This window comes from Acipenser ruthenus, chromosome 7 (genome assembly GCF_902713425.1).
Source record: "Acipenser ruthenus chromosome 7, fAciRut3.2 maternal haplotype, whole genome shotgun sequence".
NCBI lineage: Eukaryota > Metazoa > Chordata > Actinopteri > Acipenseriformes > Acipenseridae > Acipenser > Acipenser ruthenus.
Window position 1 is genome coordinate 57,633,773 of NC_081195.1, and position 16,413 is coordinate 57,650,185.

The 16,413-nt window shown below is 35.3% G+C and overlaps 1 protein-coding gene across 4 annotated transcripts in view; it reads left to right on the forward strand.

Annotated features, from left to right (window-relative positions):
• Positions 1–3,511: 3,511 nt before the first annotated feature.
• Positions 3,512–16,413, forward strand: part of LOC117414463 (metabotropic glutamate receptor 3-like) — a 33,102-nt gene continuing 20,200 nt past the window's right edge. The window contains exons 1-3 of one of the 4 annotated variants that reach the window (XM_034024215.3): positions 3,512–3,715; positions 4,123–4,168; positions 5,116–5,221. The gene's annotated coding sequence lies outside the window, so the exon portion shown is untranslated. The other 3 variants (XM_034024216.3, XM_034024217.3, XM_059027368.1) reach the window with 3 other exon arrangements.

Sequence of the window (16,413 nt, forward strand, 5' to 3'; positions counted from 1 at the left end):
GCATTTGTAGATAACACAATAAGGGGCCTGTTTCTGACTAGATGATGACCTTGCTTTTGTGACTCTCCACTCAGGTTTCAAGTTATTGCCTACCCGGTGGACTCGTGTGTTTAGTAACCTGGGGGTGATTGATTGCGATTCTGTGTTTAGGATCCTTTCATGAAGTATAATTAGGGTGTAGCAATAGGGATAGACAAGCATACAAGGCAATAATATGACCCCTGTGGAGATGACCACCAAGACAGGATAACAAGATCAGTAACCATTGGGAGTCATATTATTGCTGATTTCCTTCCCTGGGTCCTTTTATATATTCACTATTAATAAATTGTTTGTGTATATATATATATATATATATATATATATATATATATATATATATATATTAATAAAGTACAGGGGAAGGTAGAGGATGGGAGGTATAAAGAGAACCGTATTTATTACAGAACCCATGTCTAGTATAATGAACATATATTCATGTTATATAAAGCCCAGAAAGGAAACTACATCTCCCAGAAGACCCAGCAGAGAGAATTGAATTAAGGCACACCTGTTGGGAATTAAGGGAGCAGTATATATATATATATATATATATATATATATATATATATATATATATATATATATATATAGAGAGAGAGAGAGAGAGAGAGAGAGAGAGAGAGAGAGAGAGGGAGAGAGGAGAGTTTTGGAAGAGAGAAACAGGAGGTGAGCTTAGGGTTGAGAAGGACGGAGAGAAAAGTAAGAAAGGAAAAGAAGAAAGTTTGGGGGAAAGCCGAAAACGGGTCAGCATCGGTTTAATAGCAGAGGGAAAACCTGAGTTGGTTAGTTAGTGCTCCAAAAGGAGTTAGTCATTTGTTTTGTTTTGTTTATTTTATTGTTTGGTGTATAAATAAAAAAAATACAGGCCCGGCCCAGTTTTGAACCCCGTACTGTTGGTGGAGTTTTTTTAAACACACAGTGACAGCAGAAAAAGGTCCCGAACTGTGGCAAAGCACCCCGCTTGGTCACTATATATATATACTAAACTGTCTACAGGCCAAGGACATCAAATCACCTAGAACTAGCTCATAATTTAGTATTGGTCACCAAGTCGACCTCACCGAGCTGAGCTACTTCATTGAATTAAATAAGAATGATAGTGTGCTTGTAGTGAAATACAGGATATGAACTCATATTCACAAGGATAAAATGATCAGATAAGTACTTGGAAGTAACAACAAAATGGCCTTTATAAATACAGCCTAATTGCATCCTTTCAATGTATGCCTGAAAAACAGTTTGTCCACATGACTGTCTCGTATAACCCAAGAATGGGGTGTGGGTTTGTTCTGAAAAGCTGCTTCTCACCAGGATATTCTGATTGCTCTATACAGATGGATTCTCGGTATGAGGGGGAAGTCTGAAATCAACACACACTAGCTTCTTAAACAGAGGAACCAGTAGGGGACTTTGATTTGCAAAGTGGTGGCTCTATAGGGGTGTGACTGTGTTTCTTTCACATGAAATCCGAAACCGAAGTTAATGGGAAAATGTAGATCTTTTAGCCTCCCTCTGTATGTGGTAAGCCCAATAGAGAGTATGAGACTACAAAAGAATTTGTTCCGAGTGTCGCTGTCCCTGACAGGACTGAGCTGGTCTCTTTGGCTTACACACTAGCTACAAGGCACAAAGGATCCATTATCCTGCAAGCCAACATTCCAGTAGTGTACAGCATGCACGTGCTCTCTTTGGCCTAAAAGGAGGCTAAACTGTAAACACAGCGTATAGAAACCTTAAGAGGAACAATGTGAACAACCACAAAACAGCTTGCAGTAATCAATAATGTAAGCGAACAATAAAAACTACTGGAAGTAAGGAAGTAATTTACCAGACAAAGAGGTCTATTTATTGAACCTACATTGAGAAATTTTGCATGAAATAATTGGACAGTGATATTTTACATCCTGTAACATAGGAATTCTGTCTTTGTTTTGCAAACCACAAAAAGTACTAGTGGTTTTTCGACAATTGTGTTGGCAAATAACTATTATTGCTCCTACATACATTTGAATCACAGACATTCACATTTCTCAAAATGTTCTTTTGATTACATTTGCACAAAATTGTAACCCCACAGTATCATTCATTTTAATTTTTTTCTAGACTAGAGTTGAGTTCTAATTCATATTTGTACCAGTTTATCCAATATAAACAAGAACTCTGATAATAATGTTGACTTTGTTAAAAACCCTAAGGATAAAACCTAATCATTTTGTAAAAATATGGAAACATTTTTATAAAAACATATGTCCGATAGAATAAACAATATATGTATGTCCCAGTTAAGGGGCTGATATATTTTATATGATTAGGGTACAATGCAATTGTATTCATGTGGCTCAACTATTATCATCCTTCTCATGATCATCATCAAGCAGTGAAATTGCTTGTGTTACTGTATTGTTCTCACTGTTTTACTGCTAATTAAATTAAACTGGGTTGACCACCTTCCAATAAGAACTGACAACAAAAGTATAAGAATAAGCTAGTGTGCCAACTAATGGACACTGTAGATAAGTAGAATATGATAGACACAGCAAGATGCATAGAAAGAGTAGAATATACTGAGATTGGTTTTACCTTTACAGTACAGGAATACCATTACGTTGTTACCTTCAGTGGATTTTGTTCGCCCAAGGCATTTGTGTTTAAAATGTGACTTTGATTTGGCCTTAGATACCCGAAGGACGATTGCAATGATTAAATGTCATTTTACTTCTAACTATATAAAAGTTAAATGTAAAATATTATGCAATCAGTAATATAATTAAGCTGATAATGAAACGTAAGTATAGACCTACATTAGAACAAAGCCTAATTACAACTTTAAATCGAGTCTTTTTATGTTAACCAATTTCACATTAATGATTTCAATATGTTTACAAAATTACAAACACATAAACACACATTTATAAAAAAAACATATCTACAATGCAAAGACAAAAAAAACAACATAGAAAATCCGTACAAAATTTGCACAAATAAACAAATCAAAATTACCACCAAAGATACAACCATCACTCTGCCTTACCCGTGCCACCACAATTTGCTGAAGATGAAAACGTCAGCTTTTGCAAAAGGAAATATGAAACATAAAAATAATACACTAACATTTCATTGCTGTAAAGCACTGGTATATAAACTGTCGGGATTAGTTAGTTATTATAATTTCACTCTTTAACTTCAAATAATGATATATAACAATCGTTGTTCTCTATGTTTCCACAATTTCGCCAAAATATGCCATTTACAACACACTGATACAAATAACTGTTTACACAACAAACATAAAGAACGCTGTGCTACTGTAGCAAGCTGGTCTGTACTTCTGTAAAACCTTTTTCTAAGTCTAATTGTAGGAGGGGCGCAAGTTTCCTCATCGTCCAATAAGACATTAGATACTCCAGCAAGATTGATTGTTGTTGCTAGGATACAGAAGCATCCTTTAGATAGGCGCAAGCCTAGATCTGGATGCCTTTCTCACTTTCCTCTCTATCCGCTGTGAAGCTCAGAGGGAGCAGAGCTCTGATTTACGCGCCTGCCTCAGCACGGGTTTCAAAATGAAACTGAATATACAGAATATACAGAATATAACTGAATAATATGAATATACAGAATAAAAGAACAAATAAGAAAAAGTACAGCTTGTGGATAAAAAAGAAGCAAAGACAAGGTAGTCTGTTGTATTGCATGTCATGAAAATGAGCAGCTATTTTTTTATATGTATATATAAAGGAGAAATGTATTTGTGTGAATAAATGAAGAGCTTGGTGGAAGCGCACGAGAAGTGTTGAGCTAGAAGGAATATAAAGAAAAAAGCAGTGCATTGAATAAAGATAACCTGGAATAAACAGGTAAACACGGAATGAAATTGTATAAGACATTTAAATACACTCCATTTGGAAATCGTAGAAACAAATAAATGCGTATTTTTTCATGGAATTGAATAATGCGTTAAAACTACTAATGGCCGAATGACCTACTGACACTGCACGCGATTACAAAACGTAATTAAACAGGTAGAATAGCGAGGCTACCGGGTTTACTTCAACTAAACGATGCTTTTTTTTTTTTTTTCAGAAGCAAGGATGTATTATACTGAGATATTCTAATGTCAGTGATTCTGGTAAGTTAACTGGACGTATATAACCTATTTGAGGGAAGTGTTTAAAATAGTAATGTACAGTGCGTACCCCTCTGCCAAAATGCATTTGTTAAGTTGATGTTTTCTGGGATGTTTTACAATCTTGTCCCACGCGCGGAGACCACAGTTGCTCTTTCACTTGTCAGTCAGTTCCTCTGGGGACAGTGACCTGTACTGTAGCTGGACCTGATGTTACACTGGAGATGAGATGGTGTATTGTATATGTGCATTTTGTATCTCATATCTGGAATACATTTGTTCTACCGGTAGAGTCAAATAATGATGTACTGATTTCGATTGTATAGCATTTTTACTGCAGAGCTAAAATGGCAAATCATTAAAATAATTCTGCAGAAAATGTGCTCCAAGTCATGTTAACCCTGTTAATGAGATCCGTGTACAGCATTTAAAAGTATGCAACATATTTGCATAATAGCGTTTGTGATCTTATTCTGAACTGAACATAAGGTTTAGCACTTCCAAAGGTATTTAGTCCTTTGTTACTTTGTAAGTTATTTGACCAGTTTGTCTGTTCTAGTTGAAACAAGAAATGCAAATAGAGCGATCTATACCTGGATTAATATGGTATTGTATGCATTAAACATAACTAGACCCAGCAATCCAGTCACCTTCATATTCATGCAGTATCTAAATTGAGTGATCACTTAATACAAAATTCATAGATAAACAAAAACAGTTGCATAATGAATCACATGGGCAAAGTCACTATTTTAGGCTTGTGTAGAATATGTATTGTATTTTAAAAGATAACTGTAATGCAAATGGTGTGTATTTTGAATGCATCAACAAACATCAATTACTTGTCAAAAAATATGACAGATGTTATTAATTAAAAAAAATATATGATTAAGCAGTATATTCTAAACATTGGTCAAAACCATAATTGCTTTTACTCTGTTTTCTCTCAGTATCATAGAACAATTTCTGGGTGTAACCTGCTTTGGATTGGAAAGATTTTTAAAAAAAGGAACTGGGAGAATCGCTCTGCATAAGAACATAAAAAAAGAGCATGTGGTAAGTGTCACAGTTCTGTAATTAATTAGCATACCTTATTATTTAACAGAGATTCACAAAAACCCAAAAGAAAGAGTATATCGTTGATTTAAATAGGGAGTACATGTATTTGTTATATATACAGTATATACAGTAAGTCTGTCCCATATCTAGTGTCAGTGTTAGTAAGATGTTCATGGTGTGTAGGTAATTACTGTATTTTACTGTAAGCTTGTTAAATGTCAAATTCCCCAAAAATATAAGTTCGACTGAAATAAATTTATATACAATAAACGTCGGTAAAACCACTCTCTATTTTGTATTTTCTTACCAAAAATAATCATTTAGAAATCATCTCTGGTTTGTGTAGTTTTTGTACTTGCTGTCTGTCCTGTCTCCGTTCTACTCTGTATGGCTGTGGGTCGCTGTCAGTCATCTCAGTGGTCCGTTAGTTCTGTAGTTTCACCCTGTTATGACAGATCTCATTTACTGAAGCAATGCTAGAATGCGCAGCACACAGGAATATCCCCTAGAAAGTGTCCTGAGGGCACCAGATGATTCTTCATGGTTAGGTTTAGGGTTAGGTATTCGGTTAGGGTTAGGTTTTAGGGCTGGGGTTGCTTAAGGTTAGAGTTTGATGTTGGGTTAGGGTCAGGGTGGGGTGATTTCATAGAGTTGATGAGCTTTGGAAGTGAAAGGTGGGAATAAATGGCAAATGCCCTAGAATCATCTGATGCCCTCAGGGCACTTTCTAGGGGATATTCCTTTACACTGCGCTAGGCAGCTCTCATTTGCCAGCTATACAGCGCCTGTCATTCAAAGTGCCTACTTTGAAATTAGCAGGGTAAGCTTTTGCTTTAGGTATACGGTGACAGTTACTAGTTTGATTTGAAAATGGGACGCAAGAGAAAAACACTTAATGAATATTGTGCACAATACCCTGATCGACGGCTGAAGTCTCCGCGGCAGGACGAAGCAGGCCTTCCAGTGACTCTGAGTCCAGCTGTGCTGAAGCAGGAGAGAGGGAGCTCAGACTCCGAATAATAAGTACAAGTTAGTTCTGTTCAACTATCTAATGTTTTTTTCTGTGCATAATATTTTTAAATTTATGCTATAAAAGTCTGTGTAATAGACTTTTATATGCTGCGTATACTACGGTTTATTTGAGACCATTTTTAAATGTATAGCTCAGCTGTGACCAAACATTATTTAAATTATAATGTTGGTAACCATGATTTTGTTGCATGTTGAATATGATAAATGGGGTTTTGCTAAATGAGACGTTTTTCAATGGCATAAAAAGTCTGGGTTTTTTTAAAGCATAAAGGTCGATTTCACCCATTCTCTGCTTGAATTGAAAAATAAAGATCGAAAAAAAACGGTAAATTGTTTCCAAAATAAACGTTGATATTAATCATCGATTTGGCAAAATTAAAAATTGAATAGTAGCAAGCCCATATATGATTTTTGTTGTACCAAAACTGGGTTAGTAGGTCCAAAATATTACTCAGGCTTGTTACTAGCTAATTTTAGGTACTATATGTTTATAGTAAACATTTAACAAATATGTAATTTCCATATACAGTACTATAGCCGTCTTAATGTTTATTTCAAAGTTCATCCTGTGACTTCAAAAATACTAATCACCAATCACCAATAAATATATATTATGCTGAGGTTTGATATTTGCTTCTTTATGTTTAAAATTGCAGTGTTTTTAAGTTCTGATTAAATGTATAATTTAAGGGTACGGTGTGTCAATATAAGACTAAAGACCACATTCACAAAATATTTATCATCGTGCTAAGTAACACCAGGGCCCCTACGTACACTTTAATTGTGTCTTGCTAGTAACATTAGCATGTAATTGTAATCCCATGAGGATCTGAAACAGATTAGGAGTGCTATGTGACTATTTCTCAAAGAGGAATTAAGAATGAGGAATCACTTCTGCAAAGTGTTTTGGTCCAACTGTTATAGTTCAACTATTAAATAATCTAATATGTGATATAAGACCTAATATCTTCCTGAAATTCTGTACAGAGTAAATCCAAACCTCATACATTGGGCCCTTTGGAAAACATCTTCAGCGTAGCTGCCTTTGGGTTCTCAGGAGGTTGATGGTACAGGCTCATGGTACAATATTTAAAATAGATATTAGAAAGATCACGCTTTGAGCATGCACAATTCTTTTCCAAACCAATTACTTCTGCTGACCGTCTGTGTATGGTTGGAAGAAGCCAGGGTCTTGATGTTAATGTCACTGTATGCTTTTGAGTTAAATTTACACACACACATACACTTCTCCAAGGAGATTGGTAATTGAGTATGCTCAGGCATTCCATTGTCCAAGAGAAACATTTCTTGGTGAACTGATATTATTTATCCTTTTCATGAAAATACTCAAGGTAAAAGTATCTATATGTATACTGTAGATGCACACCAAAATTACATGGGATTTAATTCTGGGAATTGCTGTATTCTAAAGTGCTAACAGAGCCCACATATTACTACACTAAGTATTTCCTGGATAATTTAAAAGCTTTTGGTTGTCAGCTTGCAGTTCATTAACACATACAAAAAGCCAGAAGAACAGGTTCCATAAATCATAGTTACTATTACAGAGATGGTGTTAATCATTTTATATATGGGAGGCTTACTCTAATTTATTTAACAGGCAAATGATCACAGATGGTAAAATATATAGGTTGTTAAAGTCATCCACATATGTTTTCATGATGCGTATGCCAAGTATCTGGCGACCCGAAGTTTGATATGCTTATCTTTAACAAATCTGTCTTCTGAAGCCATCCAATGTTGTTAGTGGAGATGTGAAACATCTGGATGTAAATGTTGATGAATAATTTTGCTCACAAGAGACAGTCAACATTTTTTTTTTTCCTTTTTTTTTTTTTTTGCTTTGGTGAATTATTCACAAAATGAAACTAGTGACAAACAAATACCAAATAATGCTTAATGTGTCTGAGTCTCCTGCAGTATTTTCATTGCATTAGCCTCCCATTGGAAAACCTCTCAGCCAAGGCATCGTAACTTGCTGACAGATATAGTTCAATGGCACATCACAGTTGGCTGTAGGACTCAGCATAAGTAACTGAAGTGAATAGTCTATCTGCCTTGGCACATTTCAGCTGGGGGAGGTGCTCATTTAGTTGAACACAGCAAGTGGATCTGGAAAGACTTTGCTTCACTACCCTCTCTGCTGGACTTAGTAATAAGAGAAAAATAAATCAATAGCAGATATACAAATATGTACCAGTATGAGATACTTTCTACAATATAAAATTCATAGTCCTGTTTTCTTTTTTTATTGTTATTATTCTGTTGTGGTACTGAATGTTCCTCGAGGACCAGTTTGTGTAGAAGATGTACATATTTGTTGTATAACAGTATTAGTAATGGATACAAGTTAAAGAACCCAATGGGAGACTGATGTAGAGGTGAACTTCACGGATAAGTGCCTTTACAGTAATACTATATTTTCTTTAACAGGAATACGATCAGAATGCACACAACATATTTCGTTTTTGGGTTTTTCCTAACAGTGCTATTAAAGGATGTTTAGAGAGGATTACAGAAATCTATTTTTGTTAGCATTTTCTTCAACACTCGTTTGATGTAATAGTGTTCAATGATATATTGATGATATACAAAGGACATGAGTCTTGAGTATACTGCAGTGTGTTTCGAGTGTAAAAATGAAGGTTTACCAGTTATATTTATTAGTAGGTACATTTATCTTATTATGGGAAGTAGTGTGCAGCACTAGGATGTTTAGGAACACTGAATACAGAGAGATTTGTTGACAAATAGAACAAGGCAAGAAAGGACTGACTTTGTTACAGCCTGTTCCTTATTTTATAGTGACCCTTCTGAGGATCAGTTGAATATGTACTACCTACAGCTATGGCCAACATTTTTGCAGCACCCTATAGAATTAACTAATTTTACAAATGAAACCTGCTGAATAAGGTCACTGTAGTTTCTTTGATTACAAGAGGCTAAACTTATGGCCATAGTAGTATTATGAACAAAGTCTTGCCTTGCAATGGAATGGACAGAAAGAACTATGGTTATAAACCACCAGTGGAGGCTCCTTAGGAAGCAAGGGAGGCAGTGCCTCCTCAAAATTTCAACGTGAAAAAAAATACAAATACACAATTATACATATATAATATATATTGTTGTGTAGCATTATAATATAATAATATTAAGTAAAGCAAAAACAGAAAATTGTCTAAAATGCAAGAAAAAATGACATTTTAACCAAAACCCTAGATTCAACTTCCTATAGTAACAGCAGGTCTGGCTCCTCAGAACGGAAAGTAATAACTACTGTGTTCATTTAATTTTCACTTGATCTGTTTTGTGTTTTGGTGTATTTATACTGTTTTGATGTCTGAAAAGTGTATTTAATTTATAATGCCAAAAGTTCACATTGAAACCATGGCGATGAATAAATTGATATGCGCACATCTCAAAGTAATGCAAAATTTGGAATGAGTCAGGGAATAACAATAACATTTGCATGGTGACAGATGTTAGCATATTAGTGGTTTATCAACGTGATGTATCTTTACTATAGGCTTTCCTACTGTTTTGTAGTTTGAGTAGTTTATCTCCCCCCCCCCCCCCCCCCCCCCCCCATTGGAAATTTGACAAATCGCACCCTGTGACTTGAAATTGAAATGCTATATTAATGTTGTATACAGTGCATTTTTAAACATACACTGGCAGTGTGTAACAGTTATGTTTATTAGAATTAGCTATGATGGGCTAGTGTTTTATTTTCTTTGCTGGCTAGTGGAGAAAATGCGTTTAACGGCTAAATTCGGATCAAATGTTAAGAAGATATTAAAAGTGTTGTCAGTCAGAATACAATAATAAGATTCTACTGCTGCAGCCCACTGCCTTTTTTCTGCCTCCCCATTTTTTTTGCCCACCAGCCGCCACTGTAAACCACTGGAAGGTTCTTTAAGCTGGGAGTGGTGTGACATGTTTTTTCCAATATACTGTGATGCTGCAGAGATATTCCAGCATTTGGCGATGGTGTGCAATACGGTTTTAACTAGAAATGCTAAAGAGGCATTTAACCGATTATAGACAGACATGCAAATTAAGGATTCTCTGAGGAGTGAAAGCTGAAATATTGCAAAACTTTCATATTTTGGCCCTTTTCCTGAGAAAAAAAAATGGGAACATTTTACAATTGATTATAACAGCTATTTATTGTATGTAATTTTGAAAGATATAACTTCAAGTTGGGAAACAATATAAGCAATATGATGGCATGTATTATTAGCTCAATTTCTCAAGATATGCATTTACAAAATGTTGTTTCCTATTATCTCTCATAAACAAACAATTAGGTTATGCATGTAGGCTGAATATTTAATCAAATACTAAAGTGGTGTCACCACACGAGGATGAGAAATAAAAAATAAAACTTAAAATAAAAAATGCCACTTGAATGCAAAGAGGCAAATTGAAGTCTATGGGGTTTAGTGTTCCATGACCCTCATCATCTTGTACATGAAAGTACCTATGAATAATATTTTGATGGCTGACATATGTTAAGCGGAGAAATGTACATTATATTAGGTGTCAGCTGGTCCTGAACGTTCTTAATTGTTAATGTCATGGTAGATTGCTTTTATACCTGGAGGTTTAATATAAAAATGCAGTTCCAGATAGAATGAATAACCCCCAGGTTAGTTTTATAAACAGGAACTGTAGCCTATTTTGCCATGTAATTATAAAAAACAGTTTATCTGTACTGTGTACTGGATGCGCTCCAGCAATCTGCTCAGATCTTATTTTATAGAAACTCAAGTAATGAAGTTTACAGTCTTCATTAAAGAAAGAAAAAAAAAGCCTTGTAACAGTTTTTGTACGGGTCAACTTTGCTTCAGGATTGCTTCAGAAGAAAGTTTGCTATTTTGGCTGAGTGTTTGCAGGCCAGTCTTATTGAGATGGTTTATTAGGCCTAATTCAAATACTGAATTAGTTTGTATTTATTTAATGATAGACAAATGTACTTCTTTTATAGAGTTTACACATTAATACTATATACATTGTGGTAAATTGTGAGTTCAGTGGTAGAGTATGTGGTCAAGTGACCCGTTTGATTGACTAAACAAACATTGAAGAGATAGAAATAGCATGAACACTTTGAGTTCCATGAAAACAAAACAGTTAGGTAGACCATTATTGTCCTGTTACCATTTACTTATGTAATACAGATGGTTTTTGAAGGAAATGTGAACCAGCAAGGAGCTAGATGTAGAACCCACACCACACTGTGACATTAACAAAACTGCAGGCTGTTTTGTTGGATGTTTTATACAAGATGATCCAGATCAGTCTGCTATACAAATACTACAAAGACAACAACATGGTATATGTTTGCTATCTTCCCAGTCAGCATTCTTTTTCCCAAAATATCTATGTACTGGTCAAGTGCCTTTTCAATAGCTGCAAACAACACACTCGAGCCCTTTCGGTGGGCTTGTGGGTTATTCGGCTATCCTTATTCGTGGAACAACTGCAGTACTCTATACATATTCATAGTGATTCTGTTTATTTAAGTATAATGTTTGGAAAATAAAGTATTTATAGTATTAAAATATTTATATAAAGAGGATATATATATTGTGGTACTGGCTTGCGGCCAAGGCAGACAACGGTGGAAAATAGCACAAACACAGGAACTGCAGTTCAGCGCTTTCCGTGCACTTTTAATAAACACAAAACAAACAAAAAACGGGAACAAAATAACAGTTTGAACAAAACCCTACACACAGAACTCTTCAAAATAAACAAAACAGCACCCAAGCCTAGCTATCCCAACTTAAAATACAGTATGCACTCAATACAACCAACACTCCTCTGTGGCAATGCACGATATGAAAAGGAAAATAATGTACAGTATATAACAGCCCACATATAAACTAAGTTATTGTAATACAGAACAGTACAGTTTAACATAAACATTAAACAGGTGTGTACAGGGGCTCCCAAGTGGCGCATCTAGTAAAGGCGCTCTGCAGGTTTGAATCCAGGCTATGTCACTGCCGACCGTGACCCGGGGTTCCTAGGGGGCGGTGCACAATTGACCGAACGCCGCCCGGGTAGGGAGGGCTTAGGTCGGCACAGGAATCCACGGTTCACCACACACCAGTGACCCCTGTGGCTGATAGGGCGCCTGCGGGTCTGCAGTGGAGCCATCAGATCTGTGTTGTCCTCCGGCACTATAGGTCTGGTGGCCTCGCTGTGGATCCGCAGTGTGAAAAATGAAGGATTGGCAGGAACACTTTTCAGAGGATGTGTGTTCCAGCCTCCATTTCCCGAGTCGTCAGGGGGTTGTTGCGGTGAATCGGGATACAAATAACAATTGGGCATTCCAAATTGGGGAGAAAACCGGGTTAAAAAAACCATTGGCAACAACGAAATTTTAAAAAAAACAACAAAAAAAAACAGTTGTGTACCGTACCTTTTCTACACGTAGAAAAATATTTTTTGATGGAAGTATGCACAGTATTTGGCTGATTGCTGATAAACAACTGTAAAAAAAACTGTCATAAGACTGACAAGCATTTGCCTCCATGAAGGCTCATAGCGTGCTGAGGTAGCGTGCTGAGGAGTTTTCTATGTCTTTCTTGACGGCTTTTCCTGCTGTCATGACAATGCGTTCTTCATCACTGCTATTGCTGAAACACTCAAACGTTTTTTTTTGTTTTTTTTTAAACACTCGAATGTTGTTTGCATTATGCAATTATCCAAATCAAAATGCAATGTACAATGGACTTCGGGACCGCGCAGCTTTATGCAATTAAGCGATTTATGCATTTAGCTGATATGCATTTAACCGTATCATACAATCATAGAAAATGATGCACTAAAAAACTGGACCAGCTGCATACTATGCAATTAAGCGATTTATGCAATTATCTAATATGCAAATACAGTAAATTTGCTTCAAACACTTTCAGGGCATTTTCATGTTGTTTTTTTTACGATGCAATAACAAAAAATACTGTTGGTGGGCAGGCCAATTTGTGTTTCAATTCTATAAACCATTTAAATCCTAAAAAAAAATCACACACATTAACAACTCCTCTAGAAAGTTTAACTAAAATGACACAAATTGTATTTTGGAAAACAGTTTGCTATGGGCAGGGGTTACTTTGTAAACAAAAAGTTACTGGATCTTATAATGAGGAAGAGGGACAGCATTTTCTTTCTAGACCTAATGCAGTAGTTTCCACATATGCTTCAGGTTCTCATCTACTTGCGGGTTTCATGCCTTATTGTTGGTGTCCTTATAGCTGCTTGTTGACCATTGCCTTGGCATGTTTTAACGTAATATTCAGGTTTGAACAGTACCAGTGGCGGGCTGACTAATCTGGGGAACAGGCTGTTGTATAAAGCGCAAGATTCTTGGCATTTTGCCATCCTAAAACATATCTTTACAGTATACTTTTTAATTCAATTCATGGAACAGGAAAATGTATATAGAGGTCTTTTTTACAACAAAAAATATATTTTTTTAATTTATTTTTTATTTTTTTAAATACATTTAATTCTCGCATGTCAGACAAAAGTTATGGGATCCGTGGTGATCCGGCACAAATTAACCCTGGCTATGGGTTTGAAGCATTCTATCAAAAATGTACTACATCACTGTAAAAATAAATCAAGTATTTGCAAACACCATTACCTTGTATTTTTAAGTTTAATTTGTTTTGTTTATATGGAGATTACTCCCAGTATTACAATTGTTCAACTTTTTGTTATACATCCGGAAGGTTTTTATTAAAGATGCTGCCAGACAGTTTCAATGATAGAGTTGCTGTCAGTTAGAAATTGAACTTACAATCCATCATTGTCAGAAGAATGGCATTGATGCCTGTTTATATGACTTCATTACAGAATGATGTCTACCTCGCTTTCTGTTACACAAAGTCACTGTTTGGGTTATTCTTTAAAGTACACTAAGCACTGTGGTCCTGTCATCACTTAAGCTGCAAGTTATCTTGAGTCATACCAGCATTTATTAAAAACACTATTGTTCATACAATTGAAGTGTACTGTTAAATTTCCTAAGGGGGAAGATTCTCAGAGAAGCTGGCGATTTTTTATAATTAGATTTTTACAACAAAATGATTTTTATATAGTGATGATCAAAACATTTTAGGTAAACTGCAGATCCTTTTAACATTTATGATATATGCTCAGTTGATTTGTTGTGATGTGTCCCTTAATAATAATGAGCTACTGTGTTTGCATACTTAAATGGAAGAGGTGTCAGCTAAGCCTGCTATTCTTGCGAAATGATCATATACCCTGCACTAGTACATGAAAAAGGAGGTAAAGACATGTATATCTACGTGTCAAACTTGTATAACAGCTCATTGCCTATCCAAAATTGCAAGATACATTCACTACATGCATGTCAGCGGTTAAAAACAAGAAATATTGCAATATAATACATGTCAGATGTAATGCCATATTTAAGCGATTGTTTGCAGCATTTTCACAAGTGAAAAGTATTTTGGAAAAAAAGGGTTACTTTAGCCGTGATGCAATCCTATCAAAGCAGGATGAGTTCATTCATATGCAATACACAATCTGAACTTTTCAGAGGGTTTTAGCACCTCAGTGAGCTCTGTTCTCAGTTCTGAAGACACCTATAGGTCATAAATAGTTCAAAAAGGGATGCAACTGTAAATTTGTCTAACTTCAGTACATAAAAGGCACGAAAACATGTCTAATCTCAGGAGAATGAGAACTGGTTTCAGTTAGGACTGTCTTAAGCAATACCAGTACTGTTTAACTTGCCTGGGGTGGGGGGCCTGGGGGATTTTCATGTTTGATAATGGCACATAGATAATAGTATATGTCTTGACTATTCTGAAAACAATAGTAATTGTGTGTGGAAATGCAGTGTTTTTAAAATATCAGACATCAGGCATGATCTTAACTAAAGTACTTGTAATAGTGTTTTTTTTTAAACTGATAACATGCCTGATATTTTTCCTGAATGTTGCAAACCTTATACTCTCTCTTGTTTATACCTCTAAAATAAGTCAATGTCTTTTTGTTTGACATACCCTGACACGCTGTGTATAGAAATACCTGTTTCAGGCAGCTTTTTACTTAGCCACGTGGATAGATGATATGAAATGGGTATCCAGATTTATAGAAAACATTGTATCACAATGTCCAGGCTATGAAAATGGTCTAAGAAAAAATTGAGTATTGGAATGAATGGGAAGAAGCAGTATAAAAACAAGATTGATCTCAATGTGCATCTTTAAAATAATAGATAAAATAGATCTGGAGCACCATAATATATATTTTTTATAAAAATCTCATAAGCCTTTTTATTGTTCTTTGGTCACCACTCTAAAAACCCATAGGTTCTCTGTTCAGTCAGGCAGTGATTGAAGTTAACACTGGCTGCCCATCTTAGAAGTTTTGGTTTAGAATTGCCTAATGAAACTTACTGTATGTCTTGGACAGATTCATTGTGCTGTGACCAATACAAAGAACTGCTTCTCTTTGAAAGACACATAACTGCAACGTAAACCAGTGAATCTGTGGAAAAGGATAAGAGATTAGGGAGCTGTGACAACTTCTGGATTCAAACACAAAACATCTATCAGATTCTGATCTGTGTCGATCCCTGGATTCAAACACAAAACATCTATCAGATTCTGATCTGTGTTGATCCATGCTCTGCCACCACTCGCAGACTTTTTTTTTTACATTAATTAATTTTGCCTACACTGTAAAGTGTTGAAGCATTCAATGAGCAAGAAACATAATCCCTCATTAAAAGAAAATAACATTTCTTAAAGATGATCTGCTTTATATATTTCTTAATTTTAAATGAAAATGCTTGCCTTTTTTAAAGTGTGAGCGAGGAAAAAAAATATTGAAGTGCATCACTAATTGTTACCTTTTTTTGCACTATCGTGAATTATGTTGTGTTTTAGGTAGCAGCAGAAATGTTATATTAATGAAATATAAACAAAGAATGCAGTTTTGTTTAAATCAAGACAGCTCTAATGTGAAAGATAGTAAATGTGATAAAATGTTTATTTGGTTATATCACAATATATATTGTTTTTAGTATGGCAAACTGAAAAACCTATTTACACAGAAAACAAACCCAGTTCTTTATTTTATGA